General features: G+C 45.9%; 1 protein-coding gene across 3 annotated transcripts in view; it reads left to right on the top strand.

The window, feature by feature from the left end:
* RIMKLB (ribosomal modification protein rimK like family member B) overlaps nucleotides 1-12,737 on the top strand; it is a 66,355-nt gene that overhangs the window by 34,419 nt on the left and 19,199 nt on the right. Inside the window, exon 1 of one of the 3 annotated variants that reach the window (XM_077455154.1) lies at nucleotides 9,135-9,343. The exons of the other annotated variants lie outside the window; for them this stretch is intronic. The gene's annotated coding sequence lies outside the window, so the exon portion shown is untranslated. Of the gene's footprint in view, nucleotides 1-9,134; nucleotides 9,344-12,737 lie in introns of those variants that run through there. 3 annotated transcript variants of the gene reach the window in all.

The following is a 12,737-nucleotide window of genomic DNA, read 5'->3' as shown; positions in this document are numbered from 1 at the left end:
GGCCCAAAGGTCTTTTTACAATTTTGCACTGCTTTAACTGGTAATTGCGGGGTCATGCAATGTTGTACCCAAACGAAATTTGCATCCTTTTCTTCCCACAAATAGAGCTTTCTTTTGATGGTATTTGATTGCCTCTGGGATTTTTTTTATTTTTTGTGATATAAAAGGAAAGACTGAAAATTAAAAATAATATATATATTTTCTACTTTTTGTTATAAGAAAAATCGAATGAACTACATTTTAGTCATACATTTAGGCCAAAATGTATTCAGCCACATGTCTTTAGTTAAAAAAAGTCAATAAGCGTATATTGGTTTGCGCAAAAGTTATAGCGTCTACAAACTAGAGTACATTTTCTGGAATTTACACGGCTTTTAAGTTATGACTGCCTATCATTTCTTGAGGTGCTAAAATGGCAGGGCAGTACAACCCCCCCCCCCCCCCCCCCATGACCCCATTTTGGAAAGACACCCCAAGGAAATTGCTGAGGGGCATGTTGAGCCCATTGAATTTTTTTTTTTTTGTCCCAAGTGATTGATGACACACAAAAGTTGACAGTTGTCACTAAATGATATATTGCTCACACATGCCATAGCTATATGTGGAATTGTACCCCAAAATATATTCTGCTGCTTCTCCTGAGTATGGGGATACCACATATGTGGGACTTTTTGTGAGTCTAGCCGCGTACGGCACCCCGAAAACCAATCGCTGCCTTCAGGGTTTCTAAGGGTGCAAATTTTTGATTTCACTACCTATCAGTTTTGAAGGCCATAAAATGCTAAAATGGCACAAAACCCCCCAAATGACCCCATTTTGGAAAGTAGACACCCCAAGCTATTTACTGAGAGGCATGTTGAGTCCATGAAATATTTTATATTTTGCCACAAGTTGCAGGAATATAAAAATTTTTTTTTGCAGTAAGTTGTCACTAAATGATATATTGCTCACACATGCTATGGGCATAAGTGAAATCACACCCCAAAATAAATTCTGCTGCTTCTCCCGAGTACGGGGATACCACATGTGGGGGACTTTTTGGGAGCCTAGCCGCATACGGGACCACGAAAACCAAGCACCGCCTTCAGGATTTAAATATAAAGCGCTACCAAAAAAAACTGTTAGCGATCACAGGGATCAGGCCTGACTCTGCGAATGCTGCAGTTATGTGTTTAGTGTTTTGTAAGCGACAGTGATCAATCGATACTGCACTTGGGTGGGCTGGGCGGAGGGGCAAAACGCAGGTGCTAGCAGGTATCTGGGCTGATCCCGCTAACAATGCGTTTTTTGGATCCCTAAACTGCTGGGGATGCTAGTATAGATCTGATCAGATATTGATCTGTTCAGATTCTATACCACTACGGGAGGTGTATGCTTTGCGCGTGGGTGTTAGCAGTACTGGCACTAAGCTAGCGCTGCCTGGGGCGACGCAGACCCTGACCCTAAAACCTAATTGATATCACCCGCCGGGTGATCAGGGGGTTAAACCTTTATTGGGTAATGGTGGGTGCCCTGATGCTATAAAAAGCGAACTAACCAGAGTCACCCGTAACACTTATACGGTGATCACTGGTGAAAGGGTTAACTAGGGGCAATCGGGGTTAAAATCTTTATTAGGTAGTATATGGGGGTCCCTGACGCTATATAAAAACCTGACGGGGAACCCAAATAACTGGCTAACCAGCGTCACCAGTGGCACTTATACTGTGATCGCTGGTGAAAGGGTTAATTCTAGGGGCAATCAGGGGGTTAAAATCTTTATTAGATAGTATATGGGGTACCTAGCGCTATAAAACCTGGCGGTGAACCTAAAAAAATAACTAGTTACCTAGCAGCACCAGTGACACTAATGCAGTGATCAGAAAAACGATTGCTTAGTGACACTGGCAAAAGGATGAAAGGGTTAACTCTAGGGGTAATCAGGGGCTTTTAAACCTTTATTGGAGGGGGGGTAGGGGGCTACCTTGGACCTAACACTGCCCTGACAGTTTTTACTGTCACAACTGACACTAAATGCAGTGATCAGTAAATAAATGATCACTGCAATCAGTGACACTGTGACGGGGGGGGGGGGTGATTTGTGTGTCTATGTGTATCTACATGTCAGTGTAGTGTTTGGTGCACTTACTATGTGTTCTCGCAGGCAGGGGAAGCTTCTCATTCGCCAGGAGGGATCGAGAGGGGATGGCCAGAAACCAACGGCCATCCCCTCATCCCGGATCGCTCCTGAAACGAAACGGACCGCCGCAGCCAACGGGTGGGGGTCCGATCGGACCCCCCCCCCCCCCCACCCTCTGGAAGGCGAGCACGTACATGCTTGTGCCTGTTGGTGCCATTCTGCCGACGTACATTGCCATGCGGTGGTCCTTAAGTGGTTAATGACTATTAAAATATGAAGAAAATATATTTTGCTACCCCCGTGAAGCCCAATTTGTGGGCATGACTCATGTTGAGCCCAGTTGCAATGGTGTGTGTTCCCCCCCCCCCCCCCCCCCCCCACCTGCCAAAGGATTTGTATGTGTCCATCCAGTGATGAGATTTACATAGCCCTTTCACTCCAGAGCTGGGTTTTTTCTCCCTGTTGCCGTGCAGTAAGGGTTCTCTCAGTGGTAGACTCTGCCAGTGGATCCACCTGCTTAACAGGGGGATCTCTCTGATATTCGCTAAGCGGGCGAAGGACTGTTCCACGCTGCTATGCAGAGCTGATGCAGCCCACTTTTTTTTTTTTCTAGGGGCAATCGGATGTAAACTGACCCTTTGTCCATTTACATCTGACTGTGATTCGATTCAATCCACCAGACTGCTGGGGAACGGGTCCCTCGTCTGTCTGTTTTGGCTGATATTATCGAATTTTGGCGGGTGTAAACATACATGTCAGTTTACATCCGCTGCTCCGTAGGGGGGCAATGGAGAGTCTGATCGGGTCAGCCTAAAAAGACAGGCTGACCTGATTGGTCTGCCCGTGTGACTAGGCCCTAAGGCTGTCAGACATGGGACACTTGCACTAGTGACAAAATCGGGAATGCTCAGAGGCTGCCTGTCTTTGGAATCACTTCCTCTCCAGCTGCGGCAACTGAATTGCCTCTCGGAACAAGTATCAAACACTAGGGAGAGCGTTTCCATAGGGACAGACAGCATTTTAGCAATCCTGCCTGCAACTTCAACCAATCGGCAACCAAATTGCCATCTGCAATTTTGTGAATCTGACCTCAGCCTCAGTTACCAGGTCTTGTCCTCCTTCCAGCCTGTGATTGAACAGAGAAGTAGCAGATTGATGATCTTATGTTATTGGTCTGTTCCCGCCTCCATTCAGGGTGTACCTTGCAGCACATGAGCACTGCCATGCATTTCAGTGGCTTCTTTGTTCCTCCTCTACTGCTTGGTCTAAGTAAGCGCTGATGTAGACTACAAGAGACAATTAAGTCCTGGTACTCAAAACGGCGTATAGCCCCCATCCCCCCCAGCAAAAAATTAAGTCATTAGCTGCTGACTTTTAATATTGGGACACTTGCCTGTCCTGGAATCCAGCGATGTCGGCACGCCAGCTGATGTTGCCTTGGGGCTTCACAGCTGGTTCCCTACTGCGCATGCGTGAAGATCTCTGCGCTTTCTGAATGGCCCAGTGGCTGGGGATGGAGAGGTGCCGAACTGCCATGTAGTGTCGCCATGGTGAGAGTACTTGGCAGATAAGTGAAACTTCAACTTTTGGGTGGAACTCTGCTTTAAGGCACCTTCCACATGGGATGGGCTCCGTTGGAGTTGACTTGCTCATTGGAGGATCTGTCAGGTGATCTCTGCTGTGTAGTCAGATGGCTGGTCTGTGTCCACTCCACTTATGTAGAGCAGACATACAGCCCGCTCGATTATATGGGGGGCCGAATGTAAATCTGCCTGTCTGCTTACACCTGACTGCCCTCTGATCCGATCCATTAGATTGAAGATTGATTGGATCCCCGTCTATCTATTTTTAGTGGACAGGATTGGATGTCCCTTGACACCCGCTGCTCCATAAAGGAGACTGGGCGATTTGATTGGGTTCACCTGTGTGAAAGTGCCCATACACTGCTTACATTATAAGGAAATGCCTTTAAAGTCACTAGCCTGCTTTGTGTAATGGTTTTGTACAAAGTAGCCCTGATCCTCCTCCTTGGGTCCCCTGCCAGTCCCCCTTCCTTGCCAAGTGCCTCTGCTTGCTGTGGGGGCGCTTGCGCGTGCTCGCTCCTAAGCCGCCTTTCTGATTCTATTAGAGCGCAGCTCATCCCTGCCCTCCGCTGCCGTCTCACTGACTGACATTTGGCGCCTATGGCTTCTGCTGCTGCATCTCGGCTAATGCACATGGCTGGATCAGGTTTAGGTAAATGAGGGGAGCTGTACACTGAAGGTTTTCTCTTCTTTACCTTCATACATTCCATGCATGACTAAAAACCTTCAGTCTTTACAACCTCTTCAGTGGTGTATTAAATGGTTGGAGCTGCATCAAAGTTCTAAAACCGACAACGAAGATGCCTGTCATTTGTCTATTGAGATGAATGGGACCTTGTGGCAGCCATGAGACACAATCTTTCCTCGGTTGCGGTGCAGTGTTGCAATGTGAACTGGCCTTTCGACAAACTGCTGCTATAACTGCCCTCTGCATAGCGATCCACAGTGATGGGTATTTCAGAGGGCAGTGTTTATCACCAGTGTGAAAAAATGCTAGCAAAGGTTTGCGCAGCTTTGTGTATTTTTTGAAAGTACTCCAGCACTTTCCTTTGTAATCCTCAGAAGCTCAGAATTAGTGGAAATACACTAGAATGTCTTTACAGTCATCTACAAATTCCCCCCGGGGTTATTTTCTCTGGACTTTAAGTACAGTGAGAATTGCCTGGAACTGCATTACTAACTGGCAAAACCAGAAAAGGTTCAACTTCTGAAAGAAATATTTTGTAATCAAAACAGACTTGTTAAAGTGTAAAACTGCGTGCCGAGGGACTGAACTAAGCGACCTCACTTTATCTGGGTTATACTAGGCCATATGTGCTGAGCAGAGACTGGAGATAGGTTGATTACTTTACTGATTGCACATGGAACACTCCATTTATTGCTTCAGAAATGTCTTGGGGAACCCAGTCACCCGACCATTCATTTCAACAAATCATTCCTCGGTTATGAGCATTTTATGCTTCTTTTCTTTTTTTTTTTTTTTTCCTTCCAGCAGCTTCAGGGGTAAGACTTCATCCACACTTGCATCACTCCAAAGTCATTCAATTGCACTCTCTGGATTAAAGTTGCAAAGTAGCGTAGGCGCCTTTTCAAAGTTGCACCAACTTGCACAGGTGCCATTGAAAAGAATGGGCTGTGACTTTGATGTCCAAAGTCACATGGCAAGTTGCACAAGTGTGAAATGAGCCTGAATATGGCAAGCTGATTGTCAGATGGACTGTGATCCAGCTGCTGGATCACTTCCACACACCCGTGACTACCAATCTCCATCAGAGGCCCCTACACATTGCGCTATACATTGCATTTCGCCCTGCACTTTCTGGAGTGAGAATTCTGTCCATTCATGAGCAACTCTAAACTGCTCGCCTGGAGGTTGGTTTTTTTTTTTAACGCTTTGCCTATGGAAAATGGGGTATTGTAGTTTGTCGCTACTTCATTGGTGCACACAATTTTAAGGTTTGACATGTTTGGTATCCATTTACTCAGCATGCCCTCATCTTTATACTTTACCAAAAATTGGGTAACTTATTGCATTTCGGGTGCTCTAAAACTATATAGTCTTTTTATGAATGCATTACTATGTCTTTAAAAAGTCTACACTATTTTATAGAATGTCTGCTTTCAGAAAATGGGGGTTTTATGTAATCTTCAGGCCTAAAATTACTTTAAACCTGTGCACAAAACTACTGGCAGCAACATAGTGGAATTCCAGGCTGAACAGAACTAGTCCTAAAATGCTCCCTTCTCTTCCTAACAATGCAGACCTGTGTAAAAGATGCACATGCTTAGTTTCAGCCCGCCCCAGTATCGTCCTGTGATCCTATTCCCCTGTGCCAACCATGGAGGCTCCAGGGGAATAGAGGGGAGCAGACAACGGATGGGCCATAGGAGCCTATGGATGACGTCGCCACTACCAGGTATTCCAGACGTCAACTGCTGTTTCCACTCCTCTGCAGCTATTGTTGGCTTGCGCAGGGGATCACATGACTGGACAGGGATGGGCTGAAAATGGGTAAGTATATACCTTTCTTACACAGGTTAGTCAGCATAGGTGTTAGGAGGTGGGGAGGAGGAGCTTTTTGAAGACTAATTGAGTTTAGAAGTCTAAACCAAACTAGGCTTGACTTGAGTTCCACTTTAAAAAGGAAGTAAAGGCTATTTAAAAAAAAAAATGCAACGCAAAGGCATAATGAGCTAGTATGCATAGCATACTAGCTCATCATGAATAACTTACTTGAGAACGAAGCCCCCAAAGCGGTCGTCCTTTATCTTCGCTGCTGCCATGTATCCTGGAGTGACTTCCGGGTCTCGCTGCTCTGGCGCTGTGATGCGTCGGAGCCGCGATGACGTCACTCCCGCGCATGTGCAAAGAAGCCAGCGCAAGCGGCATATCGTCGTGATCTGCGGTGTGCTCAGTGCGCCTGCGCGCCTCTATCTACGGCGCATACGCCATAGACAGCGGTGCCTTTCTTTTTGTAAATCTCTCCTAAACCTATACGGTTTAGGAGATATTTATTGGACCTACAGGTAAGCCTTAATCTAGGCTTACCTGTAGGTCAAAGTGGTTTGCAAGTGTTTACAACCACTTTACCTGTCCAGTCCCAGGCTGGAGGGGGGATACATCCTGTACGTGTTGCTTAACTATGGGGTAGAGGGGCACAATCTAGTTTGCTGTGTGGCTGGGCAGTGTAAATCTCAGGTTTGGATGGACAAATACTGTTTTTTTTTTTTTTTTTCTGTGTATATAGCAGTTTGCCTGGATTTCAGCTTTTCGTCTTCTGTATGACACACTGTCTGCAGATCTCTGGGATTCAAAATGCTTATCTGGTTTGTCTGCTGTGATGAAGCCCCCAGCCAATAAAGTAATGCAATATGCTGAACTGTAAACACTGCATTCTTGCAACATGGTTAGATTACCCATAGATGATGTGAAGAGCATCTTGGCAGAAGGAGATGAGCTTCTGATGCCTATCGCTGGATGTTGGCACTCCATTGAGGTTTTTAGGCACAGTGCCCACACAACCCACTGGTTTTGATACACCCATTCTACTCCAGATTTGGGGAGGATATATGGTGCCCAGAACCAAAGCCAGTGCCCTGTTTTTTACAATCTGGGATTTTTATTGCCCCTCCACCCCAAAACTACAAATGTAAACCCTTGCTGCCCTGAGCCCATATAAGGCTGCTTACACATTGATGTGCTGCGGTTTACCTGCACCACAGATACAGGCTCAGTGCCCCTGCGGGTTAGCTGCATTGAGCCATAGATTTCTATTACATCTTGCAGGTGTGGTGCAGTTTATAAAAGCTCCCCTACGGCCGCCGGCTTTCTCTGCTGCTGGCGCCAGTTCCATACATTGATGCTCTAGGATGGCGTGTCCACAACCCATTGATCATGATCTGGGCTTTCTGACCTGCCATCCCAGATCAATGGGCATGTGCTTTCCTGGTTTGAGGTTGTAGGCCACATCAGCGGGCCATGGGTTGAGCACACTTGCCAGCATTCAGTGACTTGTCACCTCTGTCCGCAGTGAACTACTAAGGATGGTGCTACTTTAATTTCTGTACGTCCTCTATGGACTGAACAGGTGGGCATTGACTGTTGGCTGGCCAAAATCCATCCTTGATAGTTGTGTAGGAATTTTTGGTGCATTTTAATGTAGCTTTTCTTAGGGTGGACCCTCCTAGACAGCATTGTTCAAAGACTTCATGGCTGCTTTAATTCCACAGTCTTAGTATTGAACTGCAAATACTTCAAGACCACTGAAAACTGCTATTTTGATTTCATGTTGTGTATGGTAGAGGTCTTATTATCTATGGTGGCAGGATCTGACTGTGCCACCACCTTTGAGGGTTAATTCTTCCTTCTGCTTCTGGGGTAGTCTTCTTCCTCTTGCTGCTTTCTGCATAATATAGGCTGATGGGTAAATAAAGAACAGAGGGGCATAACCCCTTCTCCCCACCTTAGAATGTCTGGCCAGTGGGAAGCTTGAAAAATCTATTGATCGCAGTTGCTAAGCTACCAGAGAGATGGGTGATTAAACTTTCTGCTAGGAGCTCAAATATAGATTTGGGCTCCAGTAACCCGTTAAGGTATTTAGATATTTTTTTTATTTTTTCATGTCAGTTTCTTGGCATGGATGGTGCTGTTTGGGTGGGAGGCGGGTGGTGATTTTACAAAGCCTGGAGTTGAGATTGGAGAGAGCACTGCATCTGCTTGGAGGATGGGACCTGCATGTACAACGTGGCTGTTAAATATCTTCTCTGTAACCCTTTATTGTATTTGTATCCCTTCATGCATGATTCTAGCATGGGGGAGGCACAATAGTGGGCGGGGGGGGGGGGGGGGAATTGGGAGCTGCCGCCTGGCAAGGTTAACCCCCTCCCTGCCATCGCCTTGCTTACAAAAGCCTATATCGGGTTTCCAGGCTCCTTGTCGACACACATGGTGGAGGGGGTGGGGGGAAGCTGCCTGCATTGTGTTTCAGCTTCAGGGACTGTTGAGAGACAGGAAGGGGCTGTCTGCCTTCTTTATGTGGTGGAGGCTGGGCTTTGTCTACGGAGGTGATCCCGCCAGCATTGTGCTGGTTAGCAATGTGTCCAGGGCTGCAATCTTATTTTCTTTACTTTCTCCCCTTCACAAGAGCCTTTGTATCGGCAAGGCAGGGGGTGGCTGCTTCCAAGCATCTCTCTATATACTGTGATTAATGCGTTGGGGCCCTGCCTGATGAGGAGTGGGCTGGCTTGTAGGGGTGTGGTTGCTTCGAAGGGGAGGGTGGGATGCTGCAGAGTCCCTGCATGTCTTTTGTGTGGCTTATTCCAGGTTTCAGGCAGGATGGATGGGGGAGGGGGGGGGCGCATGTGGCTGCCTTCTACCATTACACTGAGTCCATTGTCTGCTGTCTTGCATCTCTTTGCGGCTGGGGGCTGTAGAACAGCTGCGTCAGCACCGCCAGCCTGCGCCGCAAGGAAAACTAATATCATCGACCTGTACAATCCAGCATTTTTCTAACCCAATGTGAAGCCTGCCTCTTTAGTGGTCTATATGAGCAACATACCAATCAACTGCTAGCATTACACACTTCTAAGCTTTATTTAAAGGAAATCCTGTAGTATCTGTTCAATGAATACACAATAAAACGTAAGTCATTTGTTGGCATCACATTTTTTTTTATTCTGTTCCAGAATCCATTTTTATGTAAAAATATTATAGTTCTCTATAGCCTTCTGTATATTTCACATTGCATTTAACAAGCTAAAGTGCTGCAACAATAAGATCAATTAGTTACATCAATACACAGGCTATATTTTTACATTACCCAGCGCCTATTTTTAGCTTGCCTGAGCTAGCGTTTTTCCCCTTTCTGAACAATGACTTTATGGGTAAGTGCTGTATTGGCCTGGTTTGCAGACTGATGCAGAGATAGATTACTATTATACAGGATTTAAATAGCGCCAACAGTTCATGTCACAATGCAAAGGGGTGGGGGCAATATGAATAGGAGGGCTCTGCACATGGGGCTTACAATCTATCTAAATGCATATAATTTTAAATTCTGCATTTAAAAAAATGTAATTGCGTATTGTCTGTGGTAGTGCAAAAAACATACAATTTTACAGGACAAGCTTTTGTGGTATGTCCCCTTCTAGGTCCAAGCAGTATTGATTCACAAAAGCTTTAGCAGAAAGTTTTTTTTTTTTTTTTTTTTTTTTAACAATCTGAGGGAAAGGGGGGAGGGAACACACAAACCAATGTACATGGTAATAAAACTAGCATAGTGGGTGAGATGATACGGTGGGAGAGCACCTTTGCACCTATAACGGCTTCAACTCTTCTGGGAAGGCTGTCTGTTTAGGAGTGTCTATGGGTATGTTTGACCATTCTTTCAGAAGCTCATTTATGAGATCCAGCACAGATGTTGGCCGAGAAGGCCTGGCTTGCAATCGTACTGAAGGTGTTGGGTTGAAAGCAGGACTCTGCAGGCCAAGTTGCTCATCCAGATCTTTATGGACCTTTGTGCACTGGTCCAAATGATTTGGTGGAAGGGGGGGGGGCAGAGATTATAGTGTGGGGTATTTTAGGGGTTGGGCCCCCCTTAGTTCCAGTAATAGGAACACTTAAAGGGATTGTAAAGTGATTCTTTTTATTTTTTTAAAATAACAAACATGTTATACTTGCCTCCACTGTGCAGCTCGTTTTGCACAGAGTGTCCCCGAACCTGCTCTTCTGGGGTCCCTCGGCGGCTGTCTCTGCTTCCCCCCCCACAAGTACTTCCCACGTTCATGCGAGCTCCCTCGCATGGTGAGAAGCCTCTGCGGGCATGCTCCTGTGATACAGCCGGCGGCTATAGCCGCTCGGGGCGTGGGACTTTCAAGGGGTGAGGTAAGTAAAACGGGGGGGGGGGGGGCTGGGGGTGCCAGGACTGTCAGATGTTTTTTCACCCTAATGCATAGAATGCATTAAGGTGAAAAAACATTTACCTTTACAACCCCTTTAAGGCGTCGGCATACCAAGACATTTTGGACAATTTCATGCTCCCAACTTTGTGGGAACAGTTTGGAGATGGCCCATTCCTGTTACATGACTGCGCATCAGTGCACAAGGCAAGGTCCATAAAGACATGGATGAGCGAGTTACTGCACTGCCACTTATTGACTCCAAAGTTTGAAAAGGACAGGCCTTGGACTAGCTAAAAGCTGCCCTAGAGCCAATGCTGTCCCAGCCAAAAGGGTGAAATGGCCTTCATTCTACTCATCCTGCTGAAAGATCTAAAGAATATTCGCTTTATGACAAAGTGCACTTATGGTATTTCCCCCTGACCTAGTTGCACCCATTCCCCCCTCGGATGCCAACTTGCTTCAGTCTGATGGAAAAGGCCTCCAATATTTACATCCATTGCCCTAAGAGTCCCTGTCCTGGCTGTGCCTGCTCACTGCAGCCTCAGACTTCTGAGACTTATCTGACTGTCTCCTGTACTTGGTACACAGCTCTTTAGAAGTCCATGAGGTTGTAGTGTGTAGTTGGTGCTAGGATAGTGAGACTTGCCACCCTAGATGTAAAACATGCAAGTGCACATGACGTCTCTTCTGGTCATGCCTGCACAGTAGAGCCCCCTAGTATGCGGAGCTCTAAAACGCAAGCATGGTTCGAGAGAAGACTTGAACTGCTACATGTCAGCCAAAGAGGCTGTTGGCACTGAATCTTAAGAGAAGTGAAGTATGGGAATACATTGAGGAAAAAGTATTTGAACCCCTACTGATTTTTGTACGTTTGCACACTGACAAACGATCAGTCTATAATAATGGTAGGTTTATTTCTACGTGAGAATAACAAAAATCCAGAAAAAGCATTTCAAAGTTATAAATTTTGCATTTTAATGAGTGAAATAAGTAATTGACCCCTTCGCAAAACATGACTTAGTACTTGGTGGTAAAACCCAGGATTATACATGTCTCAGGAGGGATTTTGTCCCACTTTGCAAATCCTCCAAGTCATTTAAGGTTCTAAGGCTGATGTTTAGTAACACAAACTTTCATCTCCCACATATTTTCTATGGGATTAAGGTCTGCAGAGTGGCTAGGCCACTACAGGACCTTAATTTGCTGCTTCTTAAGCCACTCCTTCGTTGCCTTGCCCGTGTGTTTTGGGTCATTGTGCTGAATACCCATCTACGGCCCATTTTCAATGCCCTGGCTGAGGAAAGGAGGTTTTTGCATAAGATTTGATGGTGCATGGCCATAAAGGCGTCCATTGTCCCTTTTGATGTGGTGAAGTTGTCTTGCCCCTTAGCAGTAAAGCACCCTCAAAACATGTTTCCATTTCAATGTTTGATGGTGGGGGGTGGTTTTCTTGATCATAGGCAGCATTCTTCCTCCTCCAAACAAGGTGAGGTGAGTTGATGCCAAAGAGCTTGATTTTGGTCTCATCTGACCACAACACTTTCACCCAGTTCTCTGAATCATTCAGATGTTCATCAGAAAACTTCAAACTGACCTGTACGTGTGCTTTATTGAGCGGGAGACCTTGCGGGTGCTGCAGGATTTAAGTCCTTCACGGCGTAGTGTTACTAGTTGGTTTCTTGTTGACTGGTCCCAGCCTTGAGATCATTGGCGAGATTCTCCCGTGTAGTTCTGGGCTTATTCCTTAGCATTTTTAGGAGCCTTGAGACCCTGCATGGAGCCCCAGACTGAGGGAGATTGACAGTTATCTTGTTTCTCCCATTTGCGAGTAATCGCACCAACTGTTACCCTCTCACCAAGCTGCTTGGTGATGGCCTTGTAGCCCATTCCAGCCTTGTTTAGGTCTACAATCTTGTCCCTGACATACTTGGACAGCTCTTTGGTCTTTGGCCATGGTGGAGAGATTGGTATCTGCTTCTGTCGACAGGTCTTTTATACAGGTAACGGAGTTTAACAGTTCTCCTAATCTGTTTACCTGTATAGAAGACACTTGGGAGCCAAAACCCTTGCTGATGGGTGATCAAATGCTTATTTCACTTGTTAAAATGCAAATCAATTTTATAACTTGTTTTTAA

Source organism: Lithobates pipiens, unplaced genomic scaffold (assembly GCF_037356315.1).
Source record: "Lithobates pipiens isolate NorthernLeopardFrog02 unplaced genomic scaffold, aLitPip1_a1.2 Scaffold_25, whole genome shotgun sequence".
NCBI classification, from domain to species: domain Eukaryota; kingdom Metazoa; phylum Chordata; class Amphibia; order Anura; family Ranidae; genus Lithobates; species Lithobates pipiens.
This window is presented reverse-complemented; position numbering and strand designations above follow the sequence as displayed.